Genomic DNA, 22,602 nt, shown 5'->3' on the forward strand with positions numbered 1-22,602 from the left:
ATAAATGACCTTTACAATGAAATTATAAAACATTGATGAAAGAAATTAAAAAAACATGCAAAAATGGATGTCTTATGATTGTATGAAGGAAGAAACTGATATTATTTAAAATGTCATTAATATCCAAAGCAATTTACAGATTCAATGAAATCCCCATCAAAATCTAATCAAATTCTTCACAGAAATAGGAAAATATCCTAAAATTCATATGAAAATACAACAGACTCTGAAGAGCCAAAGCAATCTTGAGCAAAACAGCCAGAGGTATAGAATAAGCACTTCCCTGGCAAGAGCAAGGGCCTGAGTTCAATCCCCAGTTCCAAAAAAAAAAACAGTCAGAGGTACAGTCCTCACAATCCCTGATCTTGACATACCACAGGGCTGTAGTAACCAAGACAGTATAGTATTAGCATAAACACAGAAACAAACCACTGGGACAGAGTAAGAGAGCTCAGAAATAAATCTATGCATATACAGCCAGCTGATTTGCAACAAAGGCACATAAAACACATTAGAGGGAAAAACACCTCTTCATTAAATAATATTTGGGAAATTAGATGTCTACATGGAAAAGAATGAAACTTTAAAGATATGTGACTGCTTCTGCAACTATTTACATGCCTTTTTTTTCTTTCTCTTGCCTGTTTGCTCTAGCTAAAACTTGGCTTTACTGTTGAAAGACATTTTTGCTAGATATGTGATTCATGGTACCAGTCTTAAACTTTGAAGAATGATGCCATCATTCTATCCAAAAAAATCAACTTAGAATAGATCAAAGACCTAAATGTAAGACATGATAATACAGAAAAATACTTCCAGACACTGACATAAGCAATGAGACTTTTTGGACAAGACCCCTAAAGGCATAGACAATGAAAGCAAGAATGAGATTCTATTAAACTGAGAAGCTGCTCCAAAGCAAAGGAAACAATCAACAGAATGAAGGAACAACCTGCAGAACAGCAGAAAATATTTTCAAACTATCCATATGACAAAGGATTAATATCCAGAATATATAAAGAATTAGAAGCAACAAAACCCCCAAGTAACCAAATTTAGAAATGGCCAAATTATCTGAATAGATATTGTTTGAAAGAAAAAAATACAAATAGTTAATAAGTCCATGGCAAATTGTCCACTGTGAAAATTATCGCAGGCCAGCGAGACAGCTCAGCAGACTAAAGTGCCTGCTTAGGCAAGCACAGGGTAGTGGTGCAAGCCTGTAATCTCAGCACTGGAGAGGCTGAAATCAGGAGGATCACTATGAGTCCAAGCTGCGTAGGGATCCCTGCAACAACCAAATACATAAAAAAAAAGAAAATTATCATTATTGATTAAGGAAAATACAAATAAAAATCACAATGAAATATGTATCATTTTACTTTAGTCAGAATGGCTATTGTTATCTTTTGTGTCTAATGTCTCCCCCTCCCCAAAAAAAAAGCCTCATGTGGTCATAGAGCTTTTTCAGAGATGGCTGGATCTAGAGTGTGTGGTGCTGGGATTAAGGGTGTGTGATTGCTAAATCAGTCCACTGATTGGTTTGGCACCACCCTAAACCCAATAGTCTGGATAAGATAAAAGGGACAGACAGATGCTGTTAGGGTCTGTTGTTGCTTTGGCTGTCTTCTGTGGCCATGAATTGTTACGCCTCTGCCATATGCCACCCTGCCTTGGAGCCAGCTGATTATAGACTGAAACCTCTACAAACTGTGAGCTAAATAAGCCTTTCCCCCTTTAATTTGGGTGTTGGGTAATTTGGGTGTTAAGAGAGAATTAAGAAAGCTATTATAAAGAAAAATTATCAAGTACTCATGAAGATGTGGAGAAAGGGAATTTTTTTACATTGTTAGTAGGGATGTAAATTAGTACAGCCATTAAAGAGAAGTATAAGTGCTCCAAAAAGCTAAAAATAGATCTTCTATGTGATCCAATTATTTAATTCCTGGGTATATATTCAAAGGAAGAGAAATCAGTATAACAAAGATATTTTCACTCCTATGTTTATTGTAGCACTATTTACACTAACCAGGATATGTAATCAACCTAGGTGTCCACTAACAGATATATGGATAAAGAAAAAATATATTACATGTATAGTGGAATGTGATTTAGTCATAAAAATAAATACTGTCATTTTCAGCAAAATGGATTGGAATAGGAGTACACTGTATTAAGTAGAATAACCCAGACAGAGAAAGACAAATACTATACATCTCTCTCTCATATGTAGAGGTTTTATTTATTTATTTATTTATTTATTTATTTATTTTTGGCGGAACCATGGATTGAACTCAGGCCCTTGCACTTGCCAGGGAAGCGCTTATTCCACTGAGCCATCTCCCCGGCCCCTGTAGAGGTTTTAAAAGTTGATCTGAAAGTAGAATAGCAATTATGAGATGGTAGGAAGTATAGGGGGGTAGAAGAAGAAAGAAAGTCGGATAGTAGATAACAAACAGATAAGAAGAATAAGAGTTCTAATGTTTTATAGTACTATAAGGTTTCATAATTTGTAATAACATATATTTTTTTAAAAACTAGAAGAGAGGAGCTCAAAGGTGTCAAACATAAAGAAAGAAGATTTCAATCTGATCAGTACATACTGTGTACCTATATTGAAACAGCACGCTGTACTAGATAAATATATGCAATTGTTATGTTACATTAAAAGAAAAATTTAAATATAAAAAGTGAAATACATTCCCGGACATTTTTTTTAAAATAATTAATTACTAGCATATGTTTTAAAAAAAATACTAAGGGCTAGGGAGATGGCTCAGTAGAATAAGCGCTTCCCTGGCAAGTGCAAGGGCCTGAGTTCAATCCCCGGTTCAGCCAAAAAAAAAAAAAAAAACTAAATGACATTCTTTGAACTGAAAGCAAATAACTTCAGACAATAATTTGAATCCACATAAAAAATAAAGCTACTTAAGGTAATTATATAGTTAATTAGAAAAGATAGTACAATTGCATATTTCTATTTAAAAAGCAATTTCATAAAACCATGTGAATATGATTTTATTGACAGGACTATAAACTTATAGGAATATAATTAATAGTACAAAGGAAGAGGTCAGAACCAGAACTCTACTGGAGTAAGGAAATGACACCAGATGATAACTCAAATCCGCGGGAATAAGTGCAAAACATGAGAAGAATAAATAATAATATTAGTACAACAAACACTAAAAGTATATATTCACTCTTGATTAAAAAAACCCGTTATGTAAAATCATAATTATAATGATGTACTTTAGGTGCGTAGTGTATATAGATGTCTGTGTATATATATGCATAAGAATAGTATCAGAGTAGCAATGAAGATACCCGAAACTGCCTGCATGTCACTGGAACTAAGTGAATGCAAAGCACGTTTATTCTAATAAGATGCATATTGTAAATCCTAGATAAACCACTAACAAAATTACTCAAAACAAACTAGTTTCACCTATGAAAAGAATTAAATTATTACATGAAAAAATAAACGCCTAGGGGGCCTGGCCCTAGCTCAGTCTTTAAGTGGCTGCTTCCACAAAGCTGTCAGCCTCAGGTTCCTGGAGTTCGAACCTCACAACTCTCCCGCTGGCCAAAAGTGCCCTGAAGGCATTCGAGGAAGGAAAAAAAAAATAAACGCCTAATACAAAAGATGGTATCAAAGGGGGGCTATAAGCATAGCTCAGTAGTAGAGTTCTTGCCTACCATGCATATGGCCTGGACTTCACTCCCCAGTGCTGAAAACATAAAAAGGATACGTGACTAAAGAAAACCAAAAACAAAATGGCAGTGCATAAATAAGAATGTCAAATGTAAATAGAGTGGACAGTACAACCAATAGGTAGCTATCATCAGAGTAGATTTTTTTTTTTTTAAGTAAGAGCAAACCAAACCTGAAACAAGCAGGAGGGATGTAACAAAGATTAGAGGAGAGGCCTGAGGATGTAGCTTCACACTACAGGGCTTGTCTAGCATACATGAGACCCTGGACTTGATCCTCAACATTGAAGAAGAAGAAAAAGATTACAGCAGAAATAAATGAAATAAAAAACAGAAAAAAAAGAACAAAATCATTGTAACCAAGAATTCTTTGATCGGATTAACAAAATTAGTAAATCTTTAGATAAATCGATTAAAGGAAAAAAGACAGATGAATCAAATTACTAAAAGAAGCTGGGGCAGAAATATATCTCAGCAATACACCACCTGTCTGGCAAGCTTGAGGTCATGAGTTCAATCCCCAATACATACACATATACATATACATACATACATACACACAATTAGAGGGTGTGTTGGCACACAGCTGTAATCCCAGCTCTCGGGAGACTAAGGCAAGAGGATCACTGCAAGTTCAAGGCCAGCCTGGCCCACAAAAGCCAGCCTTAACTACATAACTACACTAGATCTTGTCTCAAACAACAAAACCATACAAAAAAAAAAATTAAAAAGAGAAAGGCTGGGGAGATAGCTCAGCAGTATAAGCACCTGCCTGGCAAACACAAGGCCCTGAGTTCAAGCCCCAGTACCAAAAATAAAAATAAAAAAAAACTTCACAAAACAATTGCTAAACTCAGAGAAGAAAATAGAGATAGTACTACTAATTTTATTTATTTATTTATTTATTTATTTGCGGAATTGGGGATTGAACTCTGGCCCTTGTGCTTGCCAGAGAAGCGCTTATTCCACTGAACCATTTCACCGGCCCAGTACTACTAATTTTAGAGAAATAAGGAATTCAAAGATACTGCTGTGAACAGTTGTTCCAAATGCTATGAGCAATTGTATATACAACCTAAAAGAGAGGCAAATTTCAAAGTAGATACAAAATATCAAGGCACAGGGGCCAGAGAGATAGCTCAGTAGAATAAGTGCTTGCCTGGCAGGTGCAAGGACCTGAGTTCAATCCCTGGTTCCGAAAAAAAAAAATCAAGACTCAAAAAGAAATAGGAAATCTAAATAGACTTGTAATAATTAGACTGGATTAGTTATAAAGAAAACTCCCGCTGAAGTGTAAGACCATATGACTTCCCGATGAATTATACTGAACATTTAACAAAGAATCAAAATCTTTCCAGATTCTTCAAAAAATATAGAGAATACATCCTAACAGTTGTATCAGGCCATTATTATGTACAGATCTAAAAACTTATTATACTGCTGTAGTAACCAAAATAGTATGGTAGTACCATGAGGATAGACCTGTAGACCAATAAAACAGAACTAAGTCCAGAAATAAATATTAATATTTATGGTTAATTGGTTTGAGCAAGGGTTCAAAGACATTTCAGTGGAAGGAGAATAATCTTCTCATAAAAATGGTGCTGCAAAAATTGGTTACCCATATGAAATAAAAGCATACAATTAACACAAAATGCATGAGAAACCTGAATGTGCAAGGGCTGAATCTATAAAACTCTTAGAAGGAAGCATGAGTTTAAATTCTCATGACTTTATATTAGGACATGGTTTTAGGTACAGCACTAAATATATAAGCAATAAAAGAAAAAATAGATAAATTGGACTTCATCAAACTTTAAAAATTTTGTGCTGAAAGCAAGATCTTCAAGTAACTGGAAGGACAACTAATAAACTGGGAGGAAATATTTGCAAGTAATATATCTGATATTGAATTTCTGTCCAGAATATGTAAACTCTTACCACTTGATAATAAAAGAAAACTAACTCAAAATGGGCAAAGAATCTGAGTAGACCTTTCTCCAAAGAAATATGGAAATGGCCAACAAGGACATGAAAAGATATTAATGTCATTACTCACTAGAAAAATCCAAATCGAAACCACAAAATCAAATCAAAACAATAATAAGTGGTAGCCAAGATGTGGAGAGATAGAATCTGCATATATTGCCAGTGGGAATATAGAAGAACAGCTGCTGTAGAAAGCAGTGTGGCATTTCCTCAACAATATAAGTGAAGAGCTACCCTGTGAACTCAAAATTCTACCCCTAGATATATATCCAGTGAAAAGGTGTATAGGCCAGGCATGGTGGTACATGCCTTAATCCCAGCACTCAGCAGCCTGAAGCAGGAGGATCACTGTGAGTTCAAGGCCAGCCTGGGCTACAAAGTGAGTTCAAGGCCAGTTTGAACTACATAGTGAGATTCTGTCTCAAAAAAAAAAAAAAAGCAAAGGTATGTCTACACCTATGTCTATATTTTTATATATATTGGTAACAGGATTGAACTCAGGACCCTGCGTTTGTCAAGCAGGCACTTAGGCAGCTGAGCTATCTCCCTGGCTGTATATATTTTGAAGGTAGAGGTGAGGAAGATTTTCAGACATATTGTGTGTGGGCTGAAGGAATGCAAGGACTCTGAGATTTTTGTTCTGAGTACCTGGAATGATGGAGTAAGGAACTGAGAGAAGACTGTGGGAAGCATTTTTAGAGTTCAGTTAGGACATGTTGAGTTAAAGATGTCAAGCTGGTAGAAGGGAAAAATATAGCTATCTAGCTGGCTCCTGACAGCGAGCAGGACTGTCATTACAAAACTGGGAGTTACCATATGGGTGACTATTGAAACTGTGAGATAGATGAGATCACTGAGGAACTGTGGGTAGCTAGAGAAGAAGAGATGTCTGGGGACGGATCCCTGTAATCGTCCAGCTCTAAAATGTGGGATAAAGAACTAGCGAAAAGGAGAGAATAACTACTAATGCCAAAGGAATATCAAGAGTGTGCTGCTCTCAAAGCCAAGTGAAGGCTCTGCGTCAAATGCAGCTGCGAATTCAAGCAAGATGAGCAGTGAGAATTGACTATTGAATGTGGCAACAGTGGGTGGCCTTGCCAAGAAGAATTTGAACAGAACTAAGTGGAAAAGCCTGATCGATATACATTTAGGAGAGAATATAAGGAGATAAGTCTAATTTTTAGACAGCAATAAACAGGAAGAAAAATGCACTTTAGCCAAGCAGAGGGGCGCACACCTATAATCCCAGCACTCAGGAAGCTGATGTAGGAGGATTGCTGCAAGTTTCAGGCCAGCCTGGGTTACAAAGTGACTTCAAAACCGGCCTGAGATGCACAGGGAAATCCTGTCTCAAAAAGATCCCAAAAATGCAATTTTAAAAGTATTAAAGTAGGCAATGTCAAAATAGCTATTTTCTCAATAAAATCTCAAAAGACCTGAATGTTTATTAAACAATAACAAAATAAAAATACTGTAGCCTGAAAGCTGTAGAATCAGCTGACCATGCATGGAAATTTCTGAAAATATGAACTAAAATAAATAAAAGTTTTCTGGGATTTTTTATGTCGGATATTTTGACACAGAGACAGAAAGATAACTGACACATCATATAGATGAGAAGACAATAAAGAAATGGAAGGGTGTAATTTTTCCAGTGCCTCATAGTGGGTACCTCTGGGAAGAAATACACAGTAGTAGAGGGAAGTGTGTAGAGGGCGTCAGTGGTACTGGTCGTGTTCAGTTGCTGAAGAGCACTGACAGGTTCACAGGTTCTTACCTTCTTATTAGGCTCCATAAAGTACATATATGTGAAGGTTTTTAACTGTAAACCTTCTGTACAATTTGCCCAAAACTATTTACATATATGAAGCATTTTGTAACAATTACATTATATTTTTTAAATGAGGAATGGAAAAGATCTCTCTTCTTCAGACTTTCAGATTGGAACTTAAAGATAGATTCTTTTTTTTTTTATTTTTTCAAAGTTTTATTGACAAACAGATAGCAATGAGACAGTTTCAAATCATATCGGAAGGACAGTTTCAACAAATAATACACTGCATATATTCTTCTTAGTGGTTAATTGCTGTACAAGATGCGGACTTGTGATCCCATTTACAAACACCATTAGAACAAATCATTCTATTCATTAAGAGAATGCAACTATATATCTATCCCAACCTCTTTGAATACACAGATACAAAATGGACATTCATCGGTATACCCCATTTTTTCTAAGTTCCGTTATTGAATATTATAGGTGTGTAAACTCAGCAAAATATTCTAAAAGAGTCCAGTAGCCCATAATAGCATTGGGTCTTATATTTAACTGGCAATGTCAGAAATTATTGACCTGAGTCCCCCACAGCTCAACCCAACAGCATGGCTTTATTTCTTATATTTCGACTTCATACTTTTCTACTGGATGGTTAAGACCAAGGTAAAGCAGGACCTATGCAACAAGAGTTGTAGCTTTTTGGTCTGAGAAGGTCAGTGAAATGCCCTCAGGATTTGTCCTGAGATCCTGTACCTCAGATTGTAGAACCTTCATCAGTGCAGCCATGTGGATGAGTCACGGCCATTGCTTGGCCAATGTGCTCTCTGTGAAAGCCTGAGAGAGTGTCTTCTCCCCATGTGACTCTCCTTAGGCACACTCTACGTCATCGATCACTTTCCTCTTTGGCCCCATAATCTTCTTGTTAAAGATAGATTCTTGCAATAAGAACATTTAAAAACTGGTCTCTTAGCAATTTGCAAGAAGGCAGTAAATTATTATTAACTATAGTCTTTGTGCTGTATAGTAGATCTCCAGAATTTACTTTGTGTGTGTGTGTGTGTGTGTGTGTGTGTGTGTGTGTGTGGTACTGGGGATTGAACTTGGAACCTTGTGCTTACCAGGCAGGTGCTTATGCTGCTGAGCTATATCCTGGCCCCAGAACTTATTCTTCATGTCTAACTGAAACTGACAGCCCTTTGACCAACATTTTTCCACTCTCCCCCAGCCTGAAGGATTTATTCATTATACATGTGTGTATGTACAGATGTATGTGAATATATCACACTGGAGGCCATAAATTTGTGCCATTGGAGGGGTGCTGCACTGGAACGTAGAACCTTGCACATACTAGACAGGCACTGTACTAGTGAGCCACTGCCTCGGCCCTTACACAAATCCTTGATAGATTTAATTAATTTCTTTTTAAAAGAAGGAAGAGACCAAGACTCTTAAGCAGCCACATCCTTTCATAGCAGCAGTGTTGCTGTTCTACCTAGTTTCCCTATCCTGCCCATGGGAGCCAAGGGCAAGCTATAGACAGCGGCGTAACTCTTTCCCAGTAAGGTCAAGAGCATAAGAATAAGCACACCCTTTCTTATGACCAAGAGTGTGAGCCTGCCAACATGGGCATGGGGCAGCAATTGAAATAGCCAAAAGAAAAGCATGCTTTGGCATGGGGGATACACTTGGGGTTCTCTGAAAGTGCAGGGTGGGAGGGTGAGCAAAAGCTTCAGGGCATAGTTTCTTTCCAGTGGCATCTTCCACTAACTCCTGTGACCTGAGGCAATCAACTTTGCTTCTCCAGGCTTAAACTCCTCCTACAGTTCTCTTCACGTTTTAACTGTAACACACTTTCAAGTTGTCTCAAGCCTGAACAGATTCTAAGTCCACTAGAAAGAAAAACAGCTTGCGTATTTACCCTCCTAGTCTCCAGGCTGGTGAGTAATTAACTTTCTCTCTAGTCATCAGAGATATTGGAAGTACTGCTGAGTCAGCTCTCAAAATACAAAAAAACCCCAAAGCCCTGTGTGTCTACAAATGGGCATTCTTGAATCAGGACCCCCATTTGCACAATTAGCCTTGAGACTATAAATAAAAGTATAAGAAAAATGGTCCTACAAGCTGGTGCAGCCTGCTCTCCCCTCCTCCAGACTGCCTTTCTCCGTCCGGAGCACTCCTGTGCGTTCTTCTTTGAATTCACATTCTGAGGAAGAATAGCTTTCTTTGTCAAGTGTTCCCTGCATAACCTCCCTTACCTCTCCATTTTTCCTGTGCTTCCCAATAACCACAATAGGTGTCAGAAGAGACTTTTCTATGCAAAAGGAGTTTGGTCATTTGGGGGAGAGACTAAGAGTTAAATTAAAAGGACAGCTGTCTATACAGCTGGCTAGAATGCAGGGAGGGCTAGGCAGCATTTGTACCAGCTGCTCCACCCTTCTATTCCTTCCCAATTTGGGTCTCCCATCTCTCTGGCCAAGGATGCTGAGATGCACAACACTCAGAGCTCAGAGCTCCTGGAAGTTTCGGGCAGCGAGCAAGCAGGATAAGATAACCTGACTTCCCCAGTCACAACTCCCTCGGACACTGACTTGCCTGGTGCTCAAACTCCAGACTGGGAACTGGAAGGAAAGCTGAAATATGCAAACCATGTCTGCATCGCTCACAGACCCATACCCCTTCCCCTTCTTCAAAACCCAGCCTTATTACAAGTAATCTTTTGCTCTTAGCGTTGCCCCCTCCTCTCCAGCCCCAGAGCTCTACTTGTTTTGTTTTCCTCAGCAGCACTTTTCAGGAACTCCTTTTCTGAAGGCAAGAGGTGCTATGTGTTACTCTGGGTGTCACTGTGTAGGCCATGCTGGTGACAGTCTCAAAGATGAACAAAGATTGCCAAGGGTGGCTGCAATCCAGTACCCAGATGCCCACATAATTCGCCTCACTTTCCATTTTAGGGTGAAAATGCTCAGGGACAAAGGGGGGGGATATGGGAATAAATAAGATACTGTCTTCCAGCCAACACAACATTCAGCTCCTCAGCTGGCACAGGAATTCTTGAGCCTGATCTGTAGTGAAAGCATGAGCAGTTTGCTAAGTGGAATGCAAAAAGAACCCTGGGCTTAATCTCTGTTCCAGGCAGTCTACAGGAGTCTCAGACTACTACTATTCCTGGAAGGCAAAGCGCTTACCCACACACTGCCCCGCCCCCAGCGTGAGAAATCCAGGGCCTCCACCGTGGTGCCAACACTCTGGCTCTTGTTTCTGCCGTCCAGTTGCTTTGGTTGCCTACCCATGAAAGGGCAACTCTGAGAGCAATTTATAAACTGTAAAGTACTAGGCGACGTCAGGTGGCCCTGTCACTCACCCATTTCTGTTGTATACTGACTGCATTTCTTCAGTTGTCTTTTCTCATTATTGGACAGAAACCACCTAATTTTGTGGTGAGAGGTCAGGCCCTGCATATAATCAATCATGCCCAAGTCCCACAGCACAGAAGCATAAATCGACCAGAATTCTGGATTTCCCTGTCTACACATGGAAAGCATTTGCCAAGTCAGCAACTTCACAGAGACGTCATGGAATACCCAAGAAGTGACATCAAGGAAGCTATTGGTGAGGGAATACCTCGAAAAGCCTTCTACAGGAAAAGCTCTCCATTCCAAAAGGTGATTACTAGTTCTGCATTGAAGTAAAAGCCCTGGTGCTTATGTAGCCTTCGCTCCTGATGTCAAGTACCTGATGGCTCCCCGAAGCCAGCTTTGCAGTAAGGAGAGAGCAGACACACTGGGGTCACTGTAGCCAGTGGCGGGCTCCGGCACAGTGCCTGGATGGGAAGTTCAAAAAGCCAAGCCCCATCCGGTTTTCGGGAAGCACCACCCTTGGTCTGCACTAAAGGGACATCTTCTCTGGGTAGCACCTCACCCAGGCACTATATTTAGGAAACAGAGGAACTTAAAATTTGTGATGAAATTAAGTTTAAAAAAACATGAGAACATCACCATTCCATTCACCCCTGTGTCCACTGTTTATTCTGAGTATGTACTATTAGCACTTTCCAGAACAGAGCACGCCCTGCGTAGAGACAAAGAGCCCTAATACCAGGATGCTTGGGGTGAGGAGACATGACATTCTTTCCTGCCCTATCCTCCTTTGCCCAGAGCCCATCCAGCTGACAGGTGCCAGAAGGGAAGAGATGTCAGCAAATGTTAGTTTCCAGCCGCAAAGAAGCTGTCACAAAGGGGGACAGAACAAGGCAGCTCCTAAAAGCCTGCAACTGAGGGATGTGACGAGACCTATCTAATTACACAAGATTAGAAACGGTTTCACTTGTTGAGAATGTGCTACAATGTGGAATGAAAGAGAAGGACACCTCTTGCACCCTGTAATGATACTGTATTGGGAGGAAGGCACAAAGGGGTTGTTCACGCTATCAGCAACACCAGCTTTTCTTATCCAACATTTCAAACACATCTGGTTTTAATATGGCAGCCTAAGTGAACTCAGTTAACTTTTCACCCACTGTTCCGGCTCTCCTTCCCTGCCTTCACTGCAGTTCCGTTTGGACTGGCATTCTGTTTGTCTGTCTCTTACCCAGACCCCCACGAGCTGACCGTGGTGGACAGGGATTACACTAGAAACACTGCTTATCTCTGGACTCTTGAGTATTTCACTGTTCAAACAGCACTAGCAGTGACTTGGAAGCAAGGCTATTCTTTGTTCCAGCTAAACTCCACAGACTTTTGCTTTGTCCTACTTAACTTATTAAACCAACAGCACCAAACAAGAATTCCCTAAGTCATCAACAAGTCACAAAACATCCCAGCTTTTGAAAATTACGGAAAGGAGTATCTCAGTTACTTTTAACTGAAATGCTCAGAGAATCTGATATCTATCTGAATGCTCTCAGGTTAATAGGCAGTTGTCAATTTTGTGCCTATGTTAGCAAAACAGAAGTCTTTGGTGACTTTATTTGTATTTATTTTTTGTTTTATTTTTATTAGTACATGTTTGGATCATGACCGCATTCATTGTGAGGAGTTGGCGCATGGACATAGCACATCTTTGCTCTTTTTATGTCCCTTGTTCCTCTTCCATCTCTTGGTTCCCTTCCCATTTGCAAAAGGTCTACCTTCCTGTTTCCTATTATTTATCTTTTAGTTTGCTATTTATTTATACTTTGGGTTTCTCATATAAGACAAACCAGGTGATGGTTGGTGATTTTATAACAAAGAGTTATAAAATAGGTATGTTTCCTATAGAAGTAGAACTTTCAAACTACAAAATGAATTCCTTTCTACGCATCTCTTTTCAGAAGAGTAAAAGGGTTTTACTCTCCCATGCCAAGAGAAAAGATTGTAGGATTTTGCAAATGGCTATGATTAAAGTCAGTTTGGATTCTTTTACAGCTTTGATGTATATATAGTATTCACTCATTTTTTAACCTTTAGAGTTGTTCCTCACAGCAAAGCAAATCTGTAATTCTAAACTGATAGAGATAGGAATGCCTAGGTCCAAATATCAAGAGTCATTTTGACTCTTTTTTAGGACTGCTTCCTGTGCTCTGAGTTCTCTAGAATACAGATTGTGGATAGAAGGAGAGGGCAAAGCTGGGCGTGGTGGTGCACACCTGGAATCCCAGCACTGGGAAGGCTGAGGTCAGAAGATTGCTGTGAGTTTGAGGCCAGCCTGGGCTATGCAGTAAACTCAAGGCCAGCCTGAACTGCACAAGGAGACCTTATCTCAAAAAGAAAAAAAAAAAAAGGAGGGAGCAAGAACAATCTCCAGGTTGGGGTTGCGGTTGGGTTTGAGTGTAGAGCTACCTCTCAGTGGTAGAACATTGGCCTACCAAGCACGAGGCTCTAGGTTTGATCCCAGCACTGAAAAAAATAATAATAAACCTCCAAGTCCTCTGAAAGTTGTGAAGTTTTTTATGTAACTTCTGGTGTACCTTTCCTCAATCTGAAAGCAATCCAGTAGGGGACTTATGTAGCAAATTTCTTTTTTTCTTTTTCTTTTTCTTTCTTTTTTTTTTTTCAGAACCAGGGATTGAACTCAGACCCTTGTGTTTGCCAGGCAAATGCTTATTCTACTGAGCCATCTCCCTGGCCCCTGTAGCAAATTTCTTAACCTCAAGAAGTGACTTCTTTTTGTTTTTTGGTACCAGGAATTGAACTTAGGACCTTGTACTTGCCAGGAAGGCACTTAGGCCACTGAGCTATGTCCCCGGCCTAGAAGTGACTTCTGATGGCACATTGTATACCCTCTGGTGGTTTGGGGCAAGAGTAACATTCAATGCCTTGAACATCACAGGATCAGGACTGAGTGCAGGGCTGGAGGCTGCTGTAGTGGCTCCATGAAGAGGCTAGCAAGTATTGTGATCTATAGATTTAACCTAAGAGAAGCACCATTTTTATTATATTCAAAGTCATCAAGCTGTCACTGAGCACACACTATGTGCAAAGCCATGTGAGGTTGCTGTAGAGTTCTTGGAACCGGAAATTGAACTCAGGCCCTTGCGCTTGTCAGGGAAGCACTTATTCTACTGAGCCATCTCTCCGGCCCCTCTCTGTGATATATTAACAGATTTCTTTTCCAGAGTGACCAGAGAATTTCAGCCATCCTTTCCTGACTACTACCATATATAGGCATCATGCTGGGGGCTATCAAGATGAATCAGAGCTGTGCCCTGATTTATGGAGCTCAGAGTAAAGAGTGAGAAAGAAAAAATTACAACAGAATGAGAGGGTAGTTGTTCCCTGTAAAGAGCTTTGTGAGTGTATAGAAGAAAGTGATGAACTCCCTCAGGAGGTGCCAGAAGGGTTCAAAAAGATGGTATTTGAGCTGTATTTTAAAGGGTGGGTAAGATTTCACCAGGGAGACAGGCAAGTGGGAAGAGAATTTCAAGAAGAGAGAAAAGCACGTGCAAAAGCTCACTAAAATATACAGAATGTCCTTTGTACTATCATTTGAGAGGACAAATACACAGCTTTGAACTAGTGGTGTTTGGATTTTTTTGTTTACATTGTCGTTTTTTAAAACAGGACATGGTATGTTAAGGCAATGACAAGAAAGAGTTTGATAAATTTGAAAGCTCTTCTTCTTGAGCTGTGATGCTTATCTACCGTCTTGCACATTTTGGACCCCGCGTAAGTGCTCAAGCAGGCACTCAATTCCTGTTCGGTCCAGGATCGGCTCACAAAACAAAACTTCTACCTGAGAATTAAGAATAGATATTCAGGGCTGGTGAGATGGCTCAGTGGTCTAAGGCACCTACTTAGAACAAGCTTGGCAAAGCACAGGGACCGTGGTTCAATCCCCCAGCACCTCATGCCAGCCAGCCCCGCCCCCTGGTGGGCTGAGCTGGCCACACACACACACACACACACAAATAAATAAAAATTTTTAAAAAAGAATAGATATTCACAGTTCTGCCCTCTGTCACCCCAGCCTCTTCTGCTCTCAAGAAAAGTGTCTGCCACTGAACCCTAACTGTGTGTGTGAGACACAGAGCAAACTGTTTTGAGTCCTTACTGACACTGATTTCTACTTGGAGGGCCTCTATGTCACTGAAATTCAAAGACAGGTCATTTGAATGGGACAGTCCTATAGTTGATGACATAGAAGTTGTTGTCCCAGGAACTTCAGTGACACTGGCTAGTATGGATAGGCATATCACATGTCTCAGTTACTTTTCTCTTCTCTTGTAGGTAACATCTCTGGACCCTTCCTATCTCTTCCCATAAGCCACTCCCAGAAGCTTAGAATACACATGGCCAGGTAGTCACAGTAATGTCCCCACTTCTCTGTTACCAAATTCTTTTTTTCTTTTTTTTTGGTGGAAATGGGGGGGTTGAACTCAGGCCTTTACTGAGCTATCTCCCTGGCTCCTCTGTTACCAAATTCTGCCTTGATTACTTTTCTCTTGTTGCTGGGACAAAATACCTGACACCCAAAATCAAGGAAGGAAAGGTTTATTTAGCTCACAGTTAGTGGAGTTTTCAGTCCATACTCAGCTGGCTCCAAGACAGAGCGGCACATGACAAGGGGCAACAGCTCATGGCAATGGAAGATAGCAAAGAGCAAAAGGAGGAGCAGCAGCTGAAGCAGCTAGCTAGTCTCTTTCCCCTCCTTACATTTGTATGCAGATTATAATCCCAGCATTGGACAATTAATCACAAACTCTAGAAGTCGCTCCATGTCTGCATAAGGTTTTCAGGGGACACCTACACTCAAACTATAATACCACACATTTTAATTTTAACTTATTGTAGAACCTAAACATGATTGATCGAATGCATATATGGCAGTGATGAACATATACATGGTCCACACTGACCCGTCTTTTTTTTTAAAATTTTTTTTAACATTTATTTAGTGTGTGTGTGTGTGTGTGTGTGTGTGTGTGTGGCCAGCTCAGCCCACCAGGGGGCGCAGCTGGCTGGCATGTGGTGCTGGGAAATCGAACCGTGGTCCCTGTACTTTGCCAAGCTTGTTCCAAGTAGGTGCTTTAGACCACTGAGCCATCTCTCCAGCCCCACTGAACCGTCTTGATGTGAAATGCAGTGATGCCTGTGCTTTTTTTGAAAAAAAGGGAAGATAAATTTTACTATTTTTATAAGTTATACAATAATCATTAGAGTAGTAATAAATTTTTGCCTCAAAAATCACAAGGGAATACATGGCAGAAAATGTAGTTAGACATAAACCATTTGCAAATTATACGTAAGTAACTCTGAAATGGATGAAAAATATTCTTCAGTTCTAAACCTTGGCAGCTGCGTGACCAGTTCTTTCATGCTTGATCACTATAACTACACTTTTCTCGCAGCTACAATACCAAGCACAGAATGTAATATTTCTCAGCAATGAAGCTACACTGGGCAAATTCATTCTACAAACTGTCTTCGAGTACCTCCTGGAGCCAGGCACAGCGCAAGATTCTAAGGATACAGAAATAAATAAGATAGTTCTATCCCTACCAACTGCAGCACTCTGGTCTAGTAAAATAGTAAATAATCTCCTTTGGGTCAAGGTCCCTTTTGAAAATGTGATTCCAACTGGCCTTATGTTACGTAACTATTAGAGTGGGAGCTTCCTGTTTCCCCAAAGAAGTGTCCCTTGTACATGAAGTCTTGTGAAATCCCATGTAGACATTAAGCTTTGTCTTCTTCAGGGGCATGTGGCATGGTAGAAAGAACATAGGCTCTTTGAGTCAAATCATTGGTCTTCTGCTGTTTTAGCTGCAAAGGTAATCTTGGGGAATTTACCCAGTCTTTCAGACACTCACTTGCCTCATTCCAAAACCAACACTCCTCACAGCCACTTAACAGGGTGGAGGGGCTGTGTCAGTGACTATAAAGCACCTTTCGTGGGGTTCAACCAGAGTAAGTAAGAATGCTAAGTTTTTTAAAACAAGTCTTTCTGATTCAAGAAAAGAGCCCCCCCCCCAGGCTCCCTGCTTTCTCACAAAGACTCTGAATATACTGAATTATATTTAAGTCTCACCAAAACTCCAGAAGGGAGGCAAGAAACAATACAGCTGAAGAAACAAATGGGTAGAGAGGGAGAAATATGCTAATTTGTTTAAGAGACTTAGGACATCTGTGACAAATCTCACACCAACTCCAGATCTCAGTACCCTTTCCTAGTTATGAATGCTCAGCATGTTTAGTGCACAGCTGCATCCATCCCTCTATAAGCATTTATCAGCTACCACTTCTCATGACTTACAAGGCATGACCCACGCCCCCTAGATGCTTACAGCTCTATTGCACTGTCATTCTTTACCCATCTGTCTCCCCAGCCCACCTGAATTCAAAGACAACAGTGTCTGACACTTCTGTCTGTCCCCAGTTCCTACCTCAGCGCCTAGAAACCAGTAGGTCCGCAGAAAGAATGATACAGCCAACATTAGCAGAGTGATTACTATGTGTGTGGCATGGTTCTAAGTACTCTTGGTGCATTTTTACTCATCCAGATCCTCACAGCAGTTCTCTTAGTAGCTCCATTTTACAGATGACTTGCCCAAGGTGACAGAAGGACTAAGTGGCAAAGCCAAGATTCAGAACTCGGGCAGGTAAGGGCCGGCCAGATAGTTCAGAAGACTAAAGTACCTGCTTAGGCAGAGTGCAGTGGCTGGATCTGATCCCCTGTGTGCCATGTCAGCCCCGCCCTTGGGGTACACTGAGGTGGCAATTGAAACGGCATGGTGGCGCACACGCCTGTAATCCCATTGCTGAGGAGGCTGAAAACAGGAAGATCACTACAAGCACTACAAGTCTGAGCTGTGTAGTGAGACACTGTACTAAATATATTTTTAAAAAGAAAAGAAAGAAAAAAGAAAAAGAAGTTGGGCGGGTAAGCTCCAGGCTGAGCTCTTAGCTACTACACTACTTACCTCTCACTGCTGCTTGCTGGTGGGTGGTTGGCGCCTGGTCTTCCTGTCTTTCCAACCCTCTGTTTTCCTGTCTGGTATTTACTGGGATCCTGGGGACTGCTTTGATGATGACACCAGAGTGGGGGAATTACTCTCCTAAAACCAGAGGCAGGAAGACAGCTCCAGAAACACCCTTTCCCCCTCCATCATTTCTCCTGCTACTTGCCTCAAGTACCAGGTACTGACATCCACCTGCAGAGACCAAGCAGTCTTAGGAAGAAGCCAAGGATTTCCCTCTTTCCTCCCAGCCTCACTTTTCCACCCTACTTGGCTGTCAGCTCCTCCCTGCCCAATCTTTTGAGGCGGAGAAACAGGCTTAGCTAACTCCTGCAAACTCTGGTTCACACACTACCGCAAATTGAATGTGCCTTCTATAAGGTTCCCAGCTTAGCCATCTGTTTCTGACCTGCCTGTTCTGCTTTGTTTAGTTTTTGAGGAGGAGTAGAGTGTTTGGGTTTTGATTCTACCCCATGGGGGTAGGGCTGGTGTAGCAAATGGAGAAGGTGGAAGTAGGGGTAACAACATCAGTGCTGTGTTCATTCCTCCACTTTGCATTCCCTTGGCATTAAGGGTCCTGGTTTTGTGCTATTTTGATCAGATTTTGAGAATTATTAGAAGAATTGAGGGCTTCTAAGGAGCACAGCCTTCCCTGGATAGCTGGGTCAGAAGGTCTACATTTTCTCAGGTTTTGCTAGACACTGCACATCTAGCAGAACCAATGGGGTACACTGGGTAATATCACGGGGTCAAGGTTCAAATCCCAGCTCTGTTATGCCCTAAGCTATGGGACTCGGAGTAATTCTCTGTGCCTTGGCTTCCTCGTCTGTAAAATGAGGGAACAGTACATGCCTCACAGGATTGTTGTGTGACTTAAAAGGTTCATGTACTTCAGGTACTTTAGGTAACTGAAATAGTTCTTTTTTATTGTTTTATCCATATTTCCCTCTGAAGGCTAAGAGTAAACCTTTTATAAAGTATATATATATATATATATATATATATATATATTTGATATGAATAAAAAACATACTAAGGTGATAGTCATCAAACTGTTCACCAATGTTGGAAATATGAATGATCTTTCTTGCTTTGTACTTTTAAGTATTCCCTGAGTTTTCTCTAAATGAAGTGTACTGCCTTTGTAATTAGAAAAACAAAAGTAGTAAATACAAGTTTTAGTGAAAAATATAAGAACAACAATGAGATGCATTGAAAACAAAAAAATGTATTTTCCCTCTGGTAAGCAGGAATACTGAAAGGATAGTGAAATGTCTTAGGAAGTAGCCTTACAGAAGTTCAAAAACAATCTTGTTGTTCCCTTACCAGTAGAACACTGGCTAAGTAGAGTTCATTGGGGAAGGATCCCCAAGATAATGCTGTGAGATGAAAAGAGGGCCAGTACAGGACACTGTGGAAAGTATGTTAACCTATTGTGTTAAAGTGTTATCTTTCTTCTTCCTTACCTCTCCAAGAGAATCACAAAAACACTGATAAGGGAACAGGGTATCTAGGACACAGCAGGGACTTATTTGGCTAGTAAATACCCTTTTCTACCTTTGGAATTTTTTGGACTGCATAAATATAGCACTTATTCAACTTTCTTGGTATTTTGGTTTTTTTGGGTACTAAGGATGGAAGCCAGGGGTTTTGGCATACTAGGCAAATGCTGTAACCACTGAGCTGATTCTCCAGCCCTTTTTAAATTTTCCTTTGACATACGGTCTTACTAAGCTGCCCAGACCAGCCTTACACTTGTAAGCCTCCTGCCCAAGCCTCCAGAGTAGCTGGGATTACTAGCAGCATAAAGCCTGGCTCTTCTTTTTAAAATAAAATAATTTTAAAGTAGCTGACACTAGTATTTGATGACATTTTGCAGTTATGGTTACTATCTCCTCTTTGCCCAATATCTCTTTTATTTTTTTAATTTTTTATTTTATTTTATTTTATTTTTTAATTTTTATTTTATTTTTTTTTGTGGTATGAGGGATTGAACTCAGGACCCTGCACTTGCCAGGCAAGCACTTACTCTACTGAGCTATCTCCCTGCCCCCCCTTTTAATGTATTTGGTACAGGCTCTCACTACGCAGCTCAGACTCATAGTGAACCTCCTGTTTTCAGCCTCCCCAGATCTGGGATGCACCACCATGCCTGATCCCAGTGTCCAGGTCTACACACCTAGGGGTGGAGCCTGGGCCAGGCCTGCACAGCCTGTGGTGCCAAGGATCAAACCCCAGTCCCTGAGCTTGCTTAAATAGACACTTAGTCCACTGTGCTATCTCACCAGCCCTTTGGTCAATATCTCCTTTATGGCCACTAGTTGAGCTTCCCAAGCCAGGGGATGCAGGCCAACTCAGGGCCCTGACTCACCGTGACATCTGGCAATGGAGCCTGTGCTGCTTTGCAGTCCCAGTGGAAGAATGACGCAGTACAGGCCAGGCCCAAAGGGTGGAAAAGAATTGTCAGCCTCAGTAGAAGATGAGTGCACCTGAGTGTGTGTCAGTATACGGCACAGACGGTCGTGAAAATGGGAAGGTGGAGGATCCAGGACGAGGAGCTGCAGCTAGAGAGGGGCATGGAAGCCAGGCTGAGGGGCTGGCATTGTCTTAGTGCATGAAAGTTCCTGTCAAAGATGTGGTGTCACTAAAGCGTTTACAGTAAGAAAGCGTCAGGATCCAATTTGTAGTTTTGAGTTTGCTTGGGCTGCTGTATAAAGGTCAAATTGGAGAATGTAGCAGGAATAGGAAGAGCAGCTCCAAAGCTGTTATGAAATGGTGAAAGCCTGGATTAAAATTGTGAACTCAGATTTGAAGCCAATCCTGCCTGACTCCAAGATCTCCAAGATTAAATATTATTTATCTGTTCAGTACACTGCCTGGAAAAGAAGAAAACTTGAGGTTTTTTGAACACTGCCCTACACTAACACCAGCAAATAGAAAATAGAGATCTTCATCTACACTGAGACAAAATGCTACCTCTTAATAAAGCCTGTAAGATTCACAAAAGCAGTGCCTTTCAGAACTGGGGTTTGAACTCAGGTCCTTGTACTTACCAGGCAAGCACTTATTCTACTGAGCCATCTCCCTGGCCCTAGAAGTTCCTTTCAAAGGAGAAAGCCTCGAAGGACATGCTGTCACCTTTCTGGTTTAGCTATTTCTTTTTTAATTTTTTTTTTTTTCTTTGGTGGAACCAGGGATTGAACTCACACCCTTGAGCTTGCCAAAGAAATGCTTATTCCACTGAGCCATCTCCCCGGCCCCAGAGTTAGCTATTTCTGTCAAGAATTCTTGCTTCCCAGCATCTTTGGGGACCAGGAAGCTTGCATCCTCCCTTAATCTTTAAGCATTTTGCTTTATTGTTAGTATAAATTACCAAGTATCCTTTATTCTTCATATTGGAACTTAGAGAAATGTATCATCCTTGAATCCTCAATTTCTAATAAAGAACTGGAACGTAAATAACATTAACATCAGGAAGTTCCCAGGGCCAAGGTCGCAGTCAAGAACATCACTTGTTTAAGCTCCTGGTAGAAAGGAAAGGGTTGGCTTGCATTGTTTTCCCAGTACCTAGTGCACAGCCAACTTTCCATGGATGGCTGGGTGGGTGAATGGTGACAAGAGAACTTACCAGTATGTTGGGCAGACTCCTTTGATCCTGTCATACCTGGTACCAGCTTGCATGCCTCTCTTTCACCTCTTTTTCCCATAAGCACAACAATGAATAGCAAAGCTTAGAAGATTCATGTATAGGAGTTTTTCTATGGGACGGGGGGAGAAATTATGACCCTTAATCATATTTAAACAACTTTATTATTTATAATTCTTGTGCCATACAACTCACTCATGTAAAGTGTGTAGTGCAGTGTTTTTTAGTATATTCCCGGAGTTGCGCAACCATTACCACTACCCAGTCCCTGTACATTATGATCGCCTCTAAAAGAAATCTCAAACCACTAGCAGTCAAGCTCCTTACTCCCCAGTTCCTAGCAACAACTAATCTACTTTCCATCTCTATCGGTATGCCTGTTCTGGGCATTTCATATGAGTGGAATTCTACAATATGTGGCCTTTTATTACTGGTGGCTTTCAATTAACAACATTTTCAAGAGTCACCCATGTTGTAGCACATATCAGTCCTTTCTTTTTATTAGTATATAGGAGTTTTCTGAACTAGTAACTCTTGATTTAGGTCAGTGGTGGCAAACCTATGGCATGCAATTCACAGCAGGCTGTTTGTTATCATTGAAAGCTTTCAAAGGTTCCCCCTCACTGATCTGGTTATCACAATATTTCCTACTTTGGGACAACTGAAGTAACTTGTCTGAAACTGAAGAGAGGCCAAAGTGAATAGAACCCAGAATGAATGAAATTGCAGCCATCCTCATCTTTGGCAGTTGCACAACTGGGCTGAGCCAAAGATCTGTCTTCATAGAATGGCAAGCCCATGTTGTGTGCTGTGACCTCCTCCTGGCACTGGTCTAGTCTGGGAAGGGCTCAGGGGTACTGATGCAATGGGACGAGGCAAGTGTCTCCTAGCTTGTTTCTGGCTTGGGCAGAGCCTGGGCGCAATTCCTTGTCTTTGGACATCTGAGTGGAGTATGTCAGGGATCTCCTTGTTCCATTTGTTCTGTTTGCCAGTGGGCAAAGTACACCGTACTGTGAAGACAGGTTAGACAGTTTACTGTAGGCTGCTGAA

General features: G+C 40.8%; 1 protein-coding gene and 1 long non-coding RNA gene across 2 annotated transcripts in view; one reads left to right on the plus strand and one right to left on the minus strand.

Moving 5' to 3' along the window:
- The window catches only part of LOC111814206, a 56,074-nt gene extending 37,758 nt beyond the window's left edge, over positions 1 to 18,316 (minus strand). The window contains exon 1 of the long non-coding RNA XR_002819250.1: positions 17,871 to 18,316. This is a non-coding gene — a long non-coding RNA (uncharacterized LOC111814206). The remainder of the gene's footprint in view (positions 1 to 17,870) is intronic.
- Positions 1 to 22,602, plus strand: part of Hdac8 (histone deacetylase 8) — a 274,832-nt gene that overhangs the window by 187,423 nt on the left and 64,807 nt on the right. The window lies entirely within an intron of this gene.

This window comes from Octodon degus, unplaced genomic scaffold (assembly GCF_000260255.1).
Source record: "Octodon degus isolate 3935 unplaced genomic scaffold, OctDeg1.0 scaffold00280, whole genome shotgun sequence".
NCBI classification, from domain to species: Eukaryota; Metazoa; Chordata; class Mammalia; order Rodentia; family Octodontidae; genus Octodon; species Octodon degus.